General features: G+C 47.8%; 1 long non-coding RNA gene across 2 annotated transcripts in view; it reads right to left on the reverse strand.

Annotated features, from left to right (window-relative positions):
• Positions 1 to 7283: 7283 nt before the first annotated feature.
• LOC138520622 (uncharacterized) overlaps positions 7284 to 17916 on the reverse strand; it is a 126608-nt gene continuing 115975 nt past the window's right edge. Inside the window, exons 4-6 of one of the 2 annotated variants that reach the window (XR_011282817.1) lie at positions 7862 to 7969; positions 7696 to 7779; positions 7284 to 7388 (exon numbers count right to left, since the gene is read on the reverse strand). This is a non-coding gene — a long non-coding RNA (uncharacterized lncRNA). The remainder of the gene's footprint in view (positions 7389 to 7695; positions 7780 to 7861; positions 7970 to 17916) is intronic. The other variant, XR_011282818.1, reaches the window with a different exon arrangement.

A 17916-nucleotide genomic window follows, 5' to 3' on the forward strand; every position in this document is an offset into this window, starting at 1 on the left:
TGCTTGTTAAGCAGAGTGCCTCAGACTGGGTAGTACTGTATTCTGAAGCTGAGTGTGGAAGGAAGGGGTCAGTATGAGTGTATGAAGTCTTCTTTGATTGCCAAGTTTGGCAAGACACCTACCCATTACCTTAAAAGGTTCAGGGATTTTAAGAAAAGAGAGAATGTGTCTTGGGTTGACTGGGTGACTGCTGCGCACATGAACATGATGGGGTGGATTGATGGTTACAAGGTGAAAACTTTTGATGAATTGTCCCACCTGTTGTTTTTTGATCATTTTTCTGAAGCCTGTTCACCGGAGCTGTGTCAGTATGTTGCTGACCAGAACATTTTGGATCCCTTTAAGCTGGCTAGGCTGGCTGACAAGTGGGTCTCCCACCGGGTGTCCCCTAAGGACTCCAGTGGGAAGGACAATGACAAAGAAAAGGGGGCCTCTCAGAAAGCTGAGGAGTCCCAAAAGCAGTCTCAGTCGGGTAAACCTAAACCCTCCTCTCCTAAGACCCAAAAATCTAGCGGGGATAAGTCATCTGTGGGTGGGAATAAGAGTAGTGGTCCACCTGCTGCAAAGCAGGCTCCCATTGGTTCCAGTACTGTACCCCGCACTCTCGGCACTTGTTGGGATTGTGGGGCTCTGGATCACAAGAGGGGTGACTCCAAGTGTAAACGTAAGGCACTTGGAGTAGAGGCTGTCAGCCTGACCTACCCTTACCCATGTCTGAGGTGGAGGCCACTGTTCTCCCCTCCTCTACAGGGATCACATTTGGTGCTCCTGTAGAGATTTCCTTAGTGTCCTTGGGGCCTGGGACCAGTACATGGAAGTACTGGCGACTACCCCACAGAACACCCGTAGATTTTTGAGAAGTGTCCTCCTGAATGGCCAGCCTTCTACTGGTTTGAGAGACACTGGGGCAAGCACGGCAGTGGTGGACAGGGCCCTGCTCAAGCCAGAGGACTATGTAGGTTCTCGTCTGAGAACCACCAGGTTAGCTGGTGGTCCTCCCAAATTATCGCCTGTAGCCTTAGTCACACTCATAATTGGATACAAGATGGCAAAGCTTCCTGTCCTGGTTCAGGGCAATGTCCCTGCTAACATTATGTTAGGTAATTATCTAGTAGAGTTGGGATTGATCTCGTATGGTCTTCCCATGACTGCTGCTGCGGTCACTAGGTCACAGGTGACCCCAGGTCTGGCTGTGAGTCAGGTAGCCGAGCCAAAGGCACGGCCTAAGTCAAGACGAAGGAAGAACAAGAAGGCCACCTCTCTGGAGGGAGCTCCTTCTCTTCCTGCTGTTCCTATAGCACCCATTGGGATCCATGCTCCGGACAGGCTGGGTCCAGTGGTAAACCCTGTCTCAACTCCTGTGGGAGAAGAGCCAGAAGACTCTCGTGTGGGAGAGGTTCTCAACCCGGAGGATCATCCCGATCTTCAATGCTTGTTAGCTGAAGGGGGACCCTCCTGGGCAGACTTCTTTAAAGGACAGAGAGAGTGCCACTCTCTTGAGGGTCTGAGGAAACAGGCCCTGTCCCAGGCACAATGAGACGTGCCTAGGACATTCTGGATTTATTGGGAGGGTGAGCTCCTTCTTAGTGAGCCCACTAAGCCTGAACCTGGTGCCCTCAAGAGGTTGGTGGTACCCCAGATTTACAGGCCCTTCCTACTGCAGTTGGTGCATGAGGTGCCCTTAGCTGGTCATATTGGTACCAAGAAGACTAAGCAGAAGCTCTCTGCCCATCTCTACTGGCCTCGGATGGGAGTAGAAGTGGAGTCCCACTGCAGGACCTGCCCAGCTTGTCAGTTGTCTGGCAAGACGGGAGGCAGTGTCATTGCCCCACTGCAGCCATTGCCGGTGGTTGGCACACCACTTGAGAGGGTGGGCATCGACAATGTCGATCCCTTGGACCCTCCCACTTCAGGTGGACATCGGTTCATCCTGGTTTTGGTAGATCATTCCACCAGGTACCCTGAGGCTACACCCCTTCGGACTGTAACTTCCAAGGTGGTTGCCAGGGCTCTCCTGGGCATTTTCACCCGTGTTGCATTTCCTAAGGAGATTTTCTCTGACAGAGGATCCAACTTCATGTCTAGTTACATGACGACCTTGTGGAAAGAGTGCGGAGTAACCTACAACTTCTCCACCTCTTACCATCCCGAGACCAATGGTGTGGTTGAGAGATTTAATAAAACTCTCAAGGGCATGATAAGTGCTTTGGAAGATCCCCTAAGGAGGAAATGGGATCTCCTCCTGCCATGCCTGCTGTTTGCTTACAGAGAGGTACCTCAAGAGGGTGTTGGTTTCAGCCCCTTTGAGTTACTCTTTGGACATCCCGTGAGAGGGCCCCTTGCCTTGATCAGAGAAGGTTTGGAAGCCGCCCCTCCAGGTCCCGCCAAGCAAGTGGGGGACTATGTGTTAGGCCTCAGACAGAGGATGACACAGATGATGTGTCAGGCAACACTGCATCTCAAGGCCAGCCAGGAATTGAACAAATACTGGCATGACCTTAAAGCATCGCAAGTGGATTGGACTATGGGACAGGAGGTCCTCGTGATGGAGCCTACCAAGCCTCGGGCATTGGCAGATAAATGGACTGGACCCTTCAGGATAATCTCCAAGATGGCCGAGGTCAATTATCTGGTTGACATGGGAATCCCAGGGGTAGCCCCTCAGGTATTCCATGTTAATCGGCTCAAGCCTTTCCACAGGCGATCAGAATTCTCATGTCTCTTGCTAGCTTCAGAGCAAGAAGAGGATGCGAGTGAGCCCCTTCCTGATTTGCTGTATAGCAACCCTCAGGATGGCTCAGTGGAGAGAGTGCATCTCTCTTCAGATTTGATAACAGTGCAGCAGAGGGCCTGCAGGACTTTGCTCCAGCAGTATGCCTCTCTGTTTTCACTGACACCAGGCCTTACCCTGTGGTGTAAGCATGAGATTGACACTGGTGACAGCGTGCCTGTCAAAAGCAGGAGCTACCGTATGTCAGACACTGTTAAGAACCACATCCAGGCTGAGGTCGCCAAGATGTTGGATCTGGGTGTTATTGAACCCTCAACCAGTCCCTGGTCCAGTCCCGTGGTCCTTGTCCCCAAGGCAAGTTCCCAGGCAGGTACCAAGGATTGGAGGTTCAGTGTGGACTACCGAGGAGTCAATGCCGTCACCAAAACTGACGTGCACCCATTGGCCAGCGCTGATGAGCTCGTGGACACCATAGGTGCTGCCAAATTTGTGAGCACCGTTGACCTCACCTCAGGCTATTGGCAAATTGCTCTGACGGACCATGCCAAGGAAAAGACGGCATTCTCAACACCAGAGGGACTCTACCAGTTTAGGGTCATGCCTTTTGGGTTGAAGAATGCCCCTGCCACCTTCCAGAGATTGGTCAATCATGCTCTCAGTGGGCTGGAAGCCTTTTGCGTGGCTTATTTAGACAACATTGCTGTCTACAGTTCCACTTGGGAAGAGCATTTGACACATCTGTGTAAGGTGTTGCATGCCCTGAAAAGGGCTAACCTCACTATCAAGGCCACCAAGTGCCAGATAGCTCACAGGAAAGTCACATATCTTGGTCATGAGGTAGGAGGGGGTCAAATCCAACCTCTACCCAGTAAGTTACAGGATGTACAGGACTGGGAGGCTCCCACTACTCAAACCCAGATGAGAGCCTTTTTGGGCCTCACTGGGTATTATCGCAATTTCATGGCAGACTATGGAACCATAGCTGCACCACTGACAGCTCTGACTTCCCCCAAACAACCTAGGAAGGTTAATTGGACGGAAGACTGTCAGAGGGCCTTTGATGGCTTGAAAGAAAGTCTGTGTAGGGCACCTGTGTTGTGTGCGCCTGACTACAGCCGACCCTTTATCGTCCAGACGGATGCCAGCGACACCGGAATTGGAGCTGTCTTGTCCCAGTTAGATGACAAAGGGAGGGAACATCCTATCATCTTCATCAGTAGACAACTCAAGGGTAGAGAACGTAGGTGGGCTACTGTTGAGAAGGAATGTTTCAGTATAGTTTGGAGCCTTAGGTGTTTTAGGCCCTACCTTACGGGGTCTACCTTCAAGGTCCAAACAGATCATAAACCCCTGAAGTGGCTTATGCAGATGAAGGGTGAAAACCCGAAACTGCTCAGGTGGTCCATTAGCCTGCAAGGGCTAGACTTCACCATAGAGCACAGACCAGGGAAGAGTCATGATAATGCAGATGGCCTTTCCAGAAGGTATGTTGACCGTCTGGATGAGGGTGTTTATCCCGTGGGAGATTAGGCACCCTCCACCTCAGTCTGGGGGGGCAACTGTGATGCTGGAAATGCATCAGAGGGACAGGGCCTCCGTATCCTTGTCCTTTAGTGCCTTTTTATCATGTTTTCTGTCATATTTTCCGTGCAGGAGTTCATGTGGGACTCCTGGCGGGGCAGCTCTCTCTTTTGGTTTGGTGAACAGACCCATGGGATACCCTTACAGCACCCATGGGTGAGGGTACAACCTTGTGCCCCTAGTGTATGTTTTTGGGCACCTGTGGGTGGCCCGCAGGGTATGGGCTGGTGGCAGCTCTGTGCTGAATTTGACAGGTGCGCTGAGTATCCTCCATTTTGGGATACCCCGGCCCTGCCATTGGAATCAGTTGATTCCTGATGGAAAATAAGATGGCCCCTGTGGCCTCTTGCTTTCTATTACCTGTTACCTTGTTTTCCCAAAGTCCTGGGAAGCCCTGACTCCGTCCCTTCCCCCTCACTGGCTCTTGGGTGGAAGTTCCATATATGGTTTTGTTGTGAAGTCCAGTCCAGACTGACTGGAGGCTTCCCAGTGACTGTATGTTGTGGGTAATCCCTGTGGGGGGGACCTGGGTGAATGGAGTGTGTGACCAATATGCACTTCTTGTTGTGGCTGTCCGGTTTTTGGTATGAGAGACAAAGACTGAGACAGCCCTGCCCGAAACTGGCCTGAATGCACTGTGTAGTGTTGAATGGCTGGGTACTTGTCCCAATCCAAATTCCTTGTTGTGAGTTTCTGAGTGGGAGGAGGATGGCCTGAATGCACTGTGTGCCTGATTGGCTGACTGACTGCATGAATGCCCTTCTGTATGATTGGCTGCTGAGAGTGACCCAGCAGTGTGGAAGAGAGACAAGATAGTATATCTGGGGACCTCTCACCACTGGACATTGTTCAGAAGCTGTGTCTACACTTGAAGAGTAACTGGAACTGCTGATCCTCGATGCCCAGCTGGAAGACGAAGATTTGCTGTTGCATTTGCTTCGACCTGATCTGAAAGCTGCCGAACTCATCAAGGACTGAACCGAGAGAGGACCTGGTAAGGCGCCCTCTTCCCGTGCTCCGAGGGACCATCGAGCACCACTAACCTTCGCCGAAGCTCCCTGGAAGTCAGACCCTTGAAAGGGTGCCAACCCGAGACGGGACCGCTGAGGAGAACGAAGCAAAGCACCCAGACTTCGCCACTGTCGAAGTCTAGTGCCGTCGACCAGGGTTCGCAGGTTTGTGTAACCGCTGGAGGCCCGTCAAAGTTGTGTTGCCCAGCCGTGGGGACCACTTGACGCCATGCCGCCGATGACCAGAGCCGCCTACTCCTTTGCCTAAGAACATTTGAATCCAAGGTCTCCCTTGTCCGCAGCGTCGACCGCTTTGTCCCGCCGGAGAAAGTCGAAGACGACCAACGCGCAGAGGAGAATCCGCTGGTGGGTTTCCCGCCACCTAAAGGCCACAAAGACTTTGACGACTCGATGCCCATGTTGGGCCACAGTTCTTCTGAAACTCTTTGCGGTCCTGAACAATCCATCGCCGAGGTGCCCCGCACACCTCATCCTCGCAGGATGTCGCTGATGAGCACCGCCTGGATCGACATCGGGGTCTCAGCACCCTTGAACTTCTCATCGCTGCCGTTGACGACAAGCTCACCATCTTCGCCGCCTCTCGACGATCCGTGGCTCCTGCCTTAAAGGGAGTCACTCAAGAAGGATCCTTTGATGCGTCTTCAAAGAACTCTACTCCACCAGGTACATTGGGGGGTAAAACACTAATAGGAGGAATAAGACTAGTGAACAATATATGGACTGGGCTTGTGTTATATCTTTATTTTACAGGTTGCCCATGTGGGGGGATCTCCACACAGAACTGTGCCTAGTGATAGGGGCCAGAAATCTGCCTATTGTTTCAACCATCTTGCTTTCCTTCCTATCTCTATTGCTGGTTTCCACTTTATTGATCTGTGTGACATTTTAACCGTACAGTGGATGCACTTTAATGAGATTCGATAACATTGGTGGTACCACTTTAGAATTGTATATATTTATCATTGTTGATTTCCGAGTACAAAGTGCGTTATTGTGATCGTGTACATACTTTTGAATATTAATTATATAAAGACTGTGTTTTCAGTAATACAGGGTGTGGACAGTCCTTTGTGGGGGTTCAGGGACTACACTGTATTTAAGAACCAGCCTGCCTCACCTCCTGAGAAGCTAGGCCTTGATTGTTCGACTATGTTAACAATAATAGAGAATCTTGGCTGGGGTCCTCTGTGCCTCTCCTCTACCATATAGAGAGCGGAAGTACAGACACCTCCCTCCAGTCTTTACAGCCATGCTCTGTTAAGTGTTACTCCTCATTGAAAATGATTCAGGGTACTGAGTTGCACATTCAAGTTTGACCAAGATATAATGGTTCTCTGACTTGGATGGGGGTGAGGGATTCGACCACATACATGCCTATCCAGCAGAAGGGTTCTTGAATGAGGGCTGTGGGCTGAAGGGCAGTGTTGTCTACATCTTCGGGGGAGGTTTTCTGGCACACAGTATCATGGTGTACGCTGATCCAATAAAACCTGCTGAGGACTTTGCCCTGAGCTTGTTTGATCCCTGGGTGTCCTGCAGAAAGGTTAGAGTTTTCCTATGAATATAACTGCCTCTTCTGAACTGGAGTGGGACCAAAGATCAGTAGTACATCTCTTCATTCAACTTCACATTGTTAATAACCCTGTAGAACAGTCCTGTGTTTTCATCTAAATAAGGACCCATTCTCCTACTGCTTTGTTATGCACCAACAGTTGATCTTAAGCAATGGTCATTATTTTGGACCTGAGAAAGGGGATGTGGGAAAGAAATGTGGTAGTTCGTAACTTTTTAGGAACTCCCGTCCCCTGCACACCATCTACTATCTGAGGAGCAGAACAAAGATTTGTTATCTTTTGATAAAAGTGTTTAAACAGTTTCAATGCAATATAATTAGAAGTTCTGTTAGAATGGTATTCCAAAATAATACCAAGTACATAAAGTTTATCATACAATCAATACATTTATTCAAACATTATTGGTAAGGCCCAACACGTTTCGAGTAACAACTCTTCATCAGGGGCAAATACATCTTTTCACAAAATTTTCTAAAAAGAAAAGAAAAGACCATATTCAATATGGCAGTATATACAATTTCAGTCATTTTGTACATTTAAAGATTCACATAGCAACAATCATTATTTCTGTGTACATAACAAAATCACATTTTAACCATTTTCAAATTCAAATAGTCCGATCTTGTAAAGAATTCATGAGGTAACTCATAGGGTGTCTGTTATATATAATCCAAGTGGATGTACTCAGAAAGTGCAAACCAACTGATATAGGTGATCATCGGAACCTAAATCCTGGTAGGTATATTAAAATCAAAGAAAGTAGAGATTTTCAACTTACCAACTAATTTGGCAGTCTAGTTGTAGATGGAAACGAATAGTCAAGAGTGCAAGCACAGGATGCTATCGGAGACTTCTACCGTCACTGTGGATATTGAACAGAATGTATCAGAAAGTAACTAAATAGCCGGGGCATAGTAACTGTAGACTCAAGAGTATCTACTTACCAAATATAAAAGGAGTCCAGAAGACAAGGATCCTAATGACAAAGATTTCTCACAGCATAGATCTTATTCAGGCGTAAGCTTACTTCCAAGCCCGAAGTGACAAATTATCTGCGGGCAAAAAAAGGTTCAACTATTGAACTCAACGGCCTTAAGTGGATCGTCTGACAAGCTGTCAGAATCTAAATAATAAACTTACTTGTAGCTGTAAAGCACATTCAACAAAGGAACCATGGTGAACCGTCTCCTGCAGCTCGAGGATGCGGCTCACTCATGGTTTGTTTACTTATATACTCGGTGTAAGGATGACGTAGAGCAAGGCATGCGCCATGAACCATGATTGAAATGGAGTGCTTTTTCTGTTCCCCGGTAGTCTTGAACTGTAATGTCACCCTCTGTGTCCACTCCATCCCTGACCACTATTCCGGTTTTTGGGGCAAGGGGCAGTAAAGGATTACTGGCATCGCTTACCATTCCGGCCGATTAGGACCTGATAAAACACTATTAGCGGCACCGTAATTAACGGTGCCGCTAAAAGCACCAAATGCGCGGACACGCGACCACCCATGCTGCAAATACTGGCATCGCGCAAACAGGGGATCATCACAAGTCAGGCGGACATGAAAATTACACCTTACTGAAGCCCGAAAAATACCTTACCGGCATGGAGCTAATTCCGCCATCGTGGACCACCCGTAAACGGCCATGTGCAGTGTTCCCAACTGCCACAGGTGCACACAATCAGCAGAGGTGGAGGCAATACAGACTGGGCCAGCACAAAAGGAGCAAACCCCACCCCTTCCCACACCCAGTCACACTCCACAATGATTCCAATACTACTAGCAATGCTGGGGCTGGAGGACATGATTGCAGTGGAAGTGCTACAACAACAACAACAACAACAACAACAGGCAGCACAGAGGAGACGCAGGAGGAGAAGGAGGGCAAGGCAGGGCCAGCATGCCCCACCAGTGCAGCCACTGGCACCACGCAGGAAGCCCCCAATCCCTCACATCAGAGCCAGTCCATTCAACCTAACTCCTGAGCAGATCCACACCCTGTACTGTCTGGACCGGGACACCATCACCACCATTGTGGACATGGTACATGACGACATTGTCAGCCTGATTGAAACACGCACCGCCATCCCACCCCTACTGAAGGTAGCGTCTGTGCTCCACTTCCTGGCCACAGGCACCTACCAGCACACAGTGGGGCACATGCATGGCATTTCACAACCATTATTCTCACGTACGCTGAACAAAGTGCTTGATGCCCTCCTCAAGCACACAGATGACCACATTTCCTTACCACGGTCTGCCCAGGAGATCTCAAACACCAAAGTTGGTTTCCATTCAGTGGCCGGCATCCCTGGTTGCATTGGCACCATCGACTGCACCCATGTGGAATTGGTGGTCGCACATGCCATGGAGGTAGCGTACCGCAACCGTAAGCTATACCACTCAATCAACGTGCAAATGGTATGTGACTCAAAAAGATCATCACACATTGTTGTGCCGATTCCCGGATCAACCCATGATTCAATGGTCCTGCGGAACTCCACGATACCACGCTACAAGGAGTGACATGCAGGGCAGAGATCCTGGCTTCTCGGTGAGTCGCATGTTAGGCCCATGGAAATGCGATGTGGGTCGGTGATTGGGGTACAGATGCATACTTCACCTGGCTGAGATGGAGGGGAGAAATGCATACTTCACCTGGCTGAGAGTGCCTGAGGGAATGGACCATGCTCATACCCCAAAGCATCCCAGACTGGACCTGACACCTGACCAGATAATGCAAGATGTAAGCAGCCCTACCATGTAAATGATGCAGTGTCACAACCATTCCACACCATCTGCATGTGCACTGTACCAAATCAGACCGCATTCCCCTCAACACAATGCAGCTACAAGCAATTACTATGGCCAAAACACAGCACCAAATACCTTCAACTGAAAGGACAGTCCCCCATTACTGCGTAAAAAGGAGTCACATGAGGGTCGAATACATCAATACACCACAACACTGACACAGAGGTCCAACTGAATTGCATATCACCATTTGTTGTGCATAATGAAATCATCATGAGGCTGCCATCAACGGTGCCAGGATGAAAGCATACAAATTACTGGACATCAGCCAGATCATAGAAACAACTGCTGTGGACTTACACAGTGCATTAGCACTCACAAGGAACTGGACCCCCCTGTGCCCACTAGTTGATGGCACGCACATCAGTCCACAAGAGGAATACACACATAGCAGTCACATCGTGTGTCTCCATTCATGCATGGAAATGTGGTTGAAATCAAGAAGCAAATGTGTGCTATGGTGTCATTGAATGAGGTTCCATATGATGTGATGACTTACACATACATTGTTGCCCTCATGCAGGTGATGCAGGCTATCCCTTGAAGAGGTGGTTCCTTACCCCTGTCCGGAACCCACAGTACAGGCACGAGGAGGACTGCAATCGTGCACATACACGTACCCGTGTGGTGATTGAGCAGACATTTGGCCTCTTGAAAGCATGCTTTCGCTGCCTCAGCAGGTCTGGTGGGGCACTCCTGTACCGCCATGAGAAGGTGGCCAAGATTGTCATGGCATGTGTCATGCTATACAATATGTGCATCAGACGGAATGTGCCCCTGCCCCCTGATGCAGAACTGCAACCACCTGACGATGAGGATGAGGAGGGTGGAGATGAGGCAGCACCTCAGGGAGGCAGCGATGCATAGGAGGGACGTGACATGCGCCAGACTCTGATCAACCAATGTTTCTAGCACACATTGACGGGAGTGTGACATGGGTGTGGCACTCGGGGCACTGGGTGTGTCAGGGACATGGACACTGTAGACTATTCACCAATAAAGCACACGTACGCAATAATCAATGTCCACACACGTGAATCATGAGTAACCAAAATGTGTATTGAAGAATCGAAACAAAGTGAACAAGCTCTCCACCCCACACACCCTCTCCCCCATTCCCCTCAACTCCCACACACACACCCTCTCCTCCCTCCCCCTCAACTCCACCAAACAACCTCTCCCCCCTTCCCCCTTGACTTCCCAGTGTGCAGTAGCGCGCACCAGTGGTCCACATGGCACCAGTATGCATGGCAGTGCCTACTGCCCTCCCCCTCTTCCAGCACCAGGTGCCTCCCTGTCCAATCTGTGCAGGTTCCTGCTAGACCGACGCACAGGGTTGGTCCTAGTAGAGCTGGCATTTGATGATGGTTCAGATTGTCCTAGTAACTGCGGTGGATGCATGTCCTGCATTGCTGCATCCATTTGCGAGAGGACGTGGCGCACTGCTGCAAGTTCTGCACAAATGTCCTTTGAGGTGGACTCGATGGCTGTTTTTATCGATGCAGCACTGTCCCTGATGTCATCCCCTGCATGGGTACATTATGTAATATGCTGCGTCAGCAGCCCTGTGAATTCCTCCTGGCGCCTCTGTATAGCCAGGATCCCCTCTTGGGTGGTTGTCACTAGGGCGGAAGTGTGAGGCGTGTCAACCATGATTTGGTCATCAGGCACAGTTGGTGTGGGGCTGAAACTTGCTGGCCATAAATCTGCAGGTGACAGCTTCATGCTGCCGTCCACCACGCTACATGGGGATAGGTGTGGTGAGTGTAGGGGGCCTGTGGCGGGTGTTGGGCCATGCAGCTGTACGTCACCCTCGTCGTCAGATATGGCTGATGTGGCAGCCGTCTCACTGACTGTGCTGCTGCTAGCCGATGGTGTGCCCTCTGTCAATGCCTCCTGGGTGATGGTGGCTGGTGTGGGTGTTGTTGTGGGGGCCGTGGCGCACATTGGTGCTGTGGCCTCTGTGTTTTTCTTGTCCTTCCGAGGTGGTCTAGGTTGGCCTCTGCCCCTTGAGGTTGAGAGGCTGTGTTCATCCTCCTCGGCCCTGGCCTTCTTCTATGATATGGCACTGGTGTCCTCATCACTGCTGTCAGAATGTGTGCCTGTTGGGGACCAAAGGAGGGAGAGGGTTAGTGATGGATCTACGGGCATCGGGCATGCATTGGGGTGGCTGCATTGATATGGAATGGTAGATAATTAACATTGGGGGGAGTGACATACAGGTTGCCTCACTCTTGGGTGGGTGATGCATGGAGGCGTCTGGTTTGCAACACAAATGGGGTGCATCGTGCATGTGGATAAGGTGATGCTCTTCACTGCCTGTAGGCAGTCTTGTGCTTATGTGTCTGGTGGACCCTGCTCTACATCATTGCACTGTCAGTTCAGGTGGACATCATCGTGGTGGTATTGGCATTGTTTAATTAGAGACACCTACCTGCATCGGCTGATGACAGGGCTCCTCGCTCCATGTCCCCGACTCCCTCTATTGCCTCGGTGCCAATGGTGGTGGCACATATCTCCTCCCATGGTTGGAGTTTTATGGGCGACTCCGCACCTCCACCTGTCCCATCCCAAGGTTTCGGTTGGTGCATACGTAGACATAGGTCATCCCAGCGCTTACGGCATTGTTTGGGTGTGCGGGATGAGCTGCCGACGGCACTGACTCTCTGGGCGACCTATGCCCAAATCTGCTTTTTATGCAGCAGTACTGGACGGGACATGTCGTTTGCAAACACTGCATCTGCATGTTCCTGCAGTGTCTCTGCTAACATGGTAAGCTCCTCTCTGGAGAAGCGCTCCTGGCGCAGCCGATCTCCCGTTTTTTTCACTGCTTTTGAAATCCTAAATTGAAACAGGTAGTGGTGGAGATGTGTTGGAGTTCTGGGGGTCAGATGGCTCCTGGTTGTGGTGGATGGCAATGGATTGTGTTTTTAAAGATGGCCGCCGTGCTCTTTCCAATTCCTGTGCGATGTCGCTACTTCCGGTTCCGCGTATTTATGGTCACCGCTAATAGCAGTTACCGCTATTTGAGGTGACCGCTATTAGAAGTGACCTCTAATACCAATGGCTTGGATGCCGGAGGAGCTATTTCCACTACAGACGCTGCCGGAAAGGGGGATTTTTCGGGCTTTTGCGGCATGGCAGTGAGTTCATTACGGCTAGGGTCAAAGCTTGTGCCCACAAACTCGTAATGGGGCGCTTTTAGTGGTCTATTGCCAGCATGGACACGGAAATTGCGCCATGCCGGTAATGACCGGTACTTACCGCCTGAGTCATAATGAGGACCAATTTGTTTGTAGGTCCCTTTGTAACAATCAGGGTTTTTTCTTCAAATTAATTTCTACATTTTCTGTGCTGTAGAGATCCCACCCTGCTGAACCAATCATGGTTCTGGTTAGCATGCAGGAGGTATGGACAGTATGGCACCATCTTAGATTAGCAGCGGGTCAGACTTTAATCACAGTCTGTGTACATCACATTTCTGACACCATATGGCACAGAATGTAGGATGAGATGCACAAATGACTGGACGCAACATATCATACACCAAACTCCTACAACTTCAAGCCACAAACTAATTCAGTTGTGTGCACCAGTGAGCTATAAATCATCAGGAGGTATTGATCGGCCATCTTCCATAAACTCAGTGGGGGGTCCATTGAGCTCAGTTGGATGATCCATGACGACATTGGCCCATCAGCGATCTTGGATTTGGATATATACACCTCAAAACATGCCTGCACTGAGCTTGGTGCTGTGGTGTGTGCTGCGTGTGGTTCACCAATGCACCTACTATCCACAAGGTTTTAAACATCTCTGAAATTCATGTAATGATGAGCCAGTAGGGAAAGTGAAATGGTAATTCCTGTGTGGGAGATTCATTGATTGACAAATAATTAAAATATAACACTGATCTCCTTGTCTGATGGTTCACATTCAGGAAGTCGTACACTGGAAACATTGGCGTGTGGTGTGGTGCAGGGAAGAAACTGTAGTAATGCAGTGGTAACTTAGTTAGCACTTCATTACTGCCAACTACCATAGTTCAGAACTAACTATGGTGGTGAGGTGGAGAAAAATGCTGGGGGTAATTCCTCCACGTCACTGCCAAAAAATGGCCAAACCAGCAGAATTACTGCCAGTAGAAATTACGCCGAAATCCACATGCAGACACTATAACTCCACCCACAACAATCACAACACTAAACCCAGATTTTACCCATCTCTGTTACTCTCAATGATATTTTAGTGTATGTCTCCCCACAGGACAACTCTAACAGAAGCCTGCCTACACCTTACTACCCTACAACCCTAGTACTGGACCAGCACAAAGCGGTCATCAAATCTGAGTACCCAAGTCTAGCACAAAACCCAGCCTCCACAGAGAGGCATTCGCCACTGTAAAGAAGTATTGGGCAACCACAAGAAGGCTTTCACCATTTTGGGCCCAATACAACCAACCACAAATCCAACCCCTGCTGAGAGGCCTTCACCACAGTGAATCAGAACTGAGCGACCACAGGGAGGATTCCTCCACTGAGAACCTGATAATATCACTATATCTAACCACCACAGAGAAGCCTTTGCCAATGCGAACCAGACTCTTGCACAAACCCAAAACAGTATAGAAAGAACTTTGCCACAGGGAAGCGGAGATCTACACAGCGCTGTCGGACCACACCAACTTTTATGGAAACCGGGAAATCGTGCAAACATAACTCGAGACCAGGAAACAACCAATCCAAAAGGGCACCTGCCACATGGCAACACACTATAAGATATCCCAAACCATACCCGAAATGGAGGCCTTCACCAACAACGACAGTGAGGTCGATGCTGCAGCAGAAGGTCCCATCTTTTATTCCACATTCTGCCTCCTACGAAAGGCCCTTCCATTTATTATGGCTAAGAATCATTCATTGGTGTTGGGGGCCGTGCTGAATTCTTGCCTGGACTACTGCAATGGGTTGATGGCTGTCATTACAATTACACAAGTTCAGTGCCTACAAAAAGCACAAAATGCCACAGTGAAGCTGATTTTTAGAGTTAGGAAGTCCTCTGAATTCTAGCCTACAGCGATCCCTGCATTGGCTGACTGTAAACAATCAAATTGATTTTAAAATCATGTGTCTAGTTTTTAAGTGAGTAAATAATTTGGCCCCATCTTATCTATCTATAAATATCCACTGTTACCAACCAACCCTGTATTCAAACGATACAATTTTTCTGCATATTCCTCCCTTCAACTGTTTGTTCACAGGGGACCGCACATTCAATGTGTAAGGGCAGAAATTGTGGCGCAGTCTTCCTTTGGAGATTCTGGCCCTTAAGTGCCTCTGCCAGTTTCCTAAGTCTTAAAAACCTACCTGTTCAAGTAATATGGACGGGGGGAATTATTAATGGAGACCGGTCACTTGTTTGGAATGATTTCCTGGTAATACATTTTTTGGTTTCTTTTTTTTTTTTTATTTGTATATAATCTTTGTTAGATTTTTGCAAAAGAAGTTCTCGTGATCACATATAGCTGACAAAGAAAGAAAAAAAAATGTAGAAGGTTATGTGCTAATTGGTTTCTCTTCTGTGTCTTTCTATTTTTAATCTGCGGCTAGATACGATTGAGTTTGTCTAGTGTGACATATAAATGCTTTAAAATATAAATAAAAATCAAATCCCAAAAATAACATCCAGTATGGCACACACGCCTGAAATACATCTCAAAACCAACACAACAGCAATAAACTCACACCACCAACATGCCTCAATACAAGAAAGACAAAGAAACAACAAAGGAAAACTGAAACAGAGGCTTAGCTTCACCTCACTGAGGAGTCCCAATTAGACCAAATCACGTGTCTGGGGTTGCTGATGGTACTCTTGTTCAGAGGAGAATTGCCTAGCATTTCAGTGCTGGATTGCCCTTGTGGGTGGGACCCGACTGATTTGCAAATTGATATTTCCCCTCTGTGAAGGGTGCAGTGAGCTCAAATTTGGTTGCAGACCCTCCCGAGTGGAAAAAAATCCATAGAACAGGGTACTTGACCCATCTTCATGGTCATTAGAGAGGCTCCCGCACCCTTGCTTAATTTGTCCAACTTGGGGTTTCACACTAAGTGACCCAGGGTAATCCTGACATGGATCCCTTGCTCTCTGCGTTTTAAAGAGGCTCATCTTGACCTCACTGAGGAGGCCCAAAAAGGATGAAACATGTGGCTAGTGTTTCTGATGGTACTCTTGTTCAGAGGAGAATTGCTTAGCATTTTGGTGCTGGACTATCCTTGTTGGCGAGAACAGACTGATATGCAGATGGCTATTTAGCCTTTGTTAAGGGTGCAGTGAGCTAAAACGTGGTTGTAGACCCGCCTCAGTCCAGGAAATTTGCTAGAACAGGGTAGACACATGTTCTTTCTCACTAGAGGGGTGCACACACCCTTTTGTATACATTTGTAAAATTGTCTTAATTTTTACAGACATTATTTAATTGAACAATGAATGCAAGATAAGCATAGAACAATACATGATATTCTCCATCCAGCAACTAAACGTTAAGGTCAGCAAAAACTCCAGGAGCCCATTGGTAATTTATTACAAAAAGTGTACTTTACCTTACAGAGATTCTCTTTGCATTCTTTCACAGAGTGGAAGCACTTTGGAATGTCTAGGTATAGTTTGGAGGAGGATAATACTCAGTGATAAACCAATTTCTTTGTCCTGATGAAGGCCAATTTAGATAACTGAGGAGGACGCTTTGGGATTGGCAGATCTCCGTATATAAGGGCCGAAACATTAGGTGTCAACAAGTTTCTTAAAGATCAGCATCCTTCTTATGTGGGATATCTTTTTTTCAACCCACAGGGAGAACTTTTCTTAAATCAACCCTTTTAGTTGCTAGATTTGATTCCAGGATATCAACAAGCAAATTGAAAGATATCTTCAACCCTTAAAATGGTCTGTGAACATAAATAGTGATCATCAGCGGTGTTTGAAATGTTCTCCCTTTTATTTACAAGTGAAAGAAAGATCTGTCTAGAATACTCTACATTGTATGCCTTGCACTTTGCTACTAACTCTGTTTCACTTTATGAACTTGTCAGGCATATTTTGCACAATGCGCTGTCGATAGAGCGGAACGTGTTAACTTTGTTAAATGTAAAAAATGATCACATCATGTTTTTTAACCTCTGTATGAACAAATGTGGTTAATGTTTCAGCAGTTTGCCTTTTGGAAGATTATGTGGTGAAGATAATAGGCATCATAATGAGATAATTCAATAAGAGGGAGAGGCAGCCTACTCCCTATTGCATTTGTACCCACACAATAACTGCCCATGGCCATTCTAATCACTAGGGCTATTCACACCCACTTCCTGCCCCTCCCTGCCCAAAACATACCCTGCTGGGATCTCTTTCATTCCACTTTATCCAGCCTTAATATAAACATTTGGACTTGAAGTGCCTGCCATGGTTTTTTCTAAGCCGTCTTCAGAGAGCTAATGGTTTAATTGGTGTTGTAAAAGAACTACTGGTGTAATACAAAATCTCTTAACCAGGTCTGCCTTTAGCCACTTGATTTATAAGTACTATGTGTGTCTTTCACTGAAGTCCTGTTAAAAGCACGCATTAGCAAAGCCAACAGTTTTGGCTTGTGCATAGGTATTAGATTGTTGCCAGACCCTGCTATCATATGCCCAGGTACCTGCACCATTTCCAAGCTGCTACCATTAATTGCCAGTTGTTACCATGGCAGCAACGCCTGGTAAATACCTTTCCCTATGCATACACAAAAAACACAACTATTGGCATTGTCAATGCTTGTTTGAATTGTTTGAAGATCACCTTACTAACCAAAGGGATAGCAATGGCGTGAATCCTTTATGTCGTGTATGCATTTCCATTTCTCCTAAAGAGTTGAACAAACATTGCTACATTTGACAAAGCCGAACATGGAATATGTGTTCAATAGTGAGTGTGCTATTGTATTTTTTGTATGACTTTAAGACGTCTTAGCATGTGATATACCGAGGGTCTCACGATGAACACCTAGACAGATTCTGCTGCATATAATGCTTCAGAGCCTGTATTTCATAGTCACTAATGGGCATTGCCAGGAAATATATTCCTGTGAATGTGAAAGGTAGTCGTGTGGCCTTTTTTATGTCTATCATTGGGAAATATTAATGTTTCGAG

Source organism: Ambystoma mexicanum, chromosome 13, assembly GCF_040938575.1.
Source record: "Ambystoma mexicanum isolate Mex_15411 chromosome 13, UKY_AmexF1_1, whole genome shotgun sequence".
NCBI lineage: Eukaryota > Metazoa > Chordata > Amphibia > Caudata > Ambystomatidae > Ambystoma > Ambystoma mexicanum.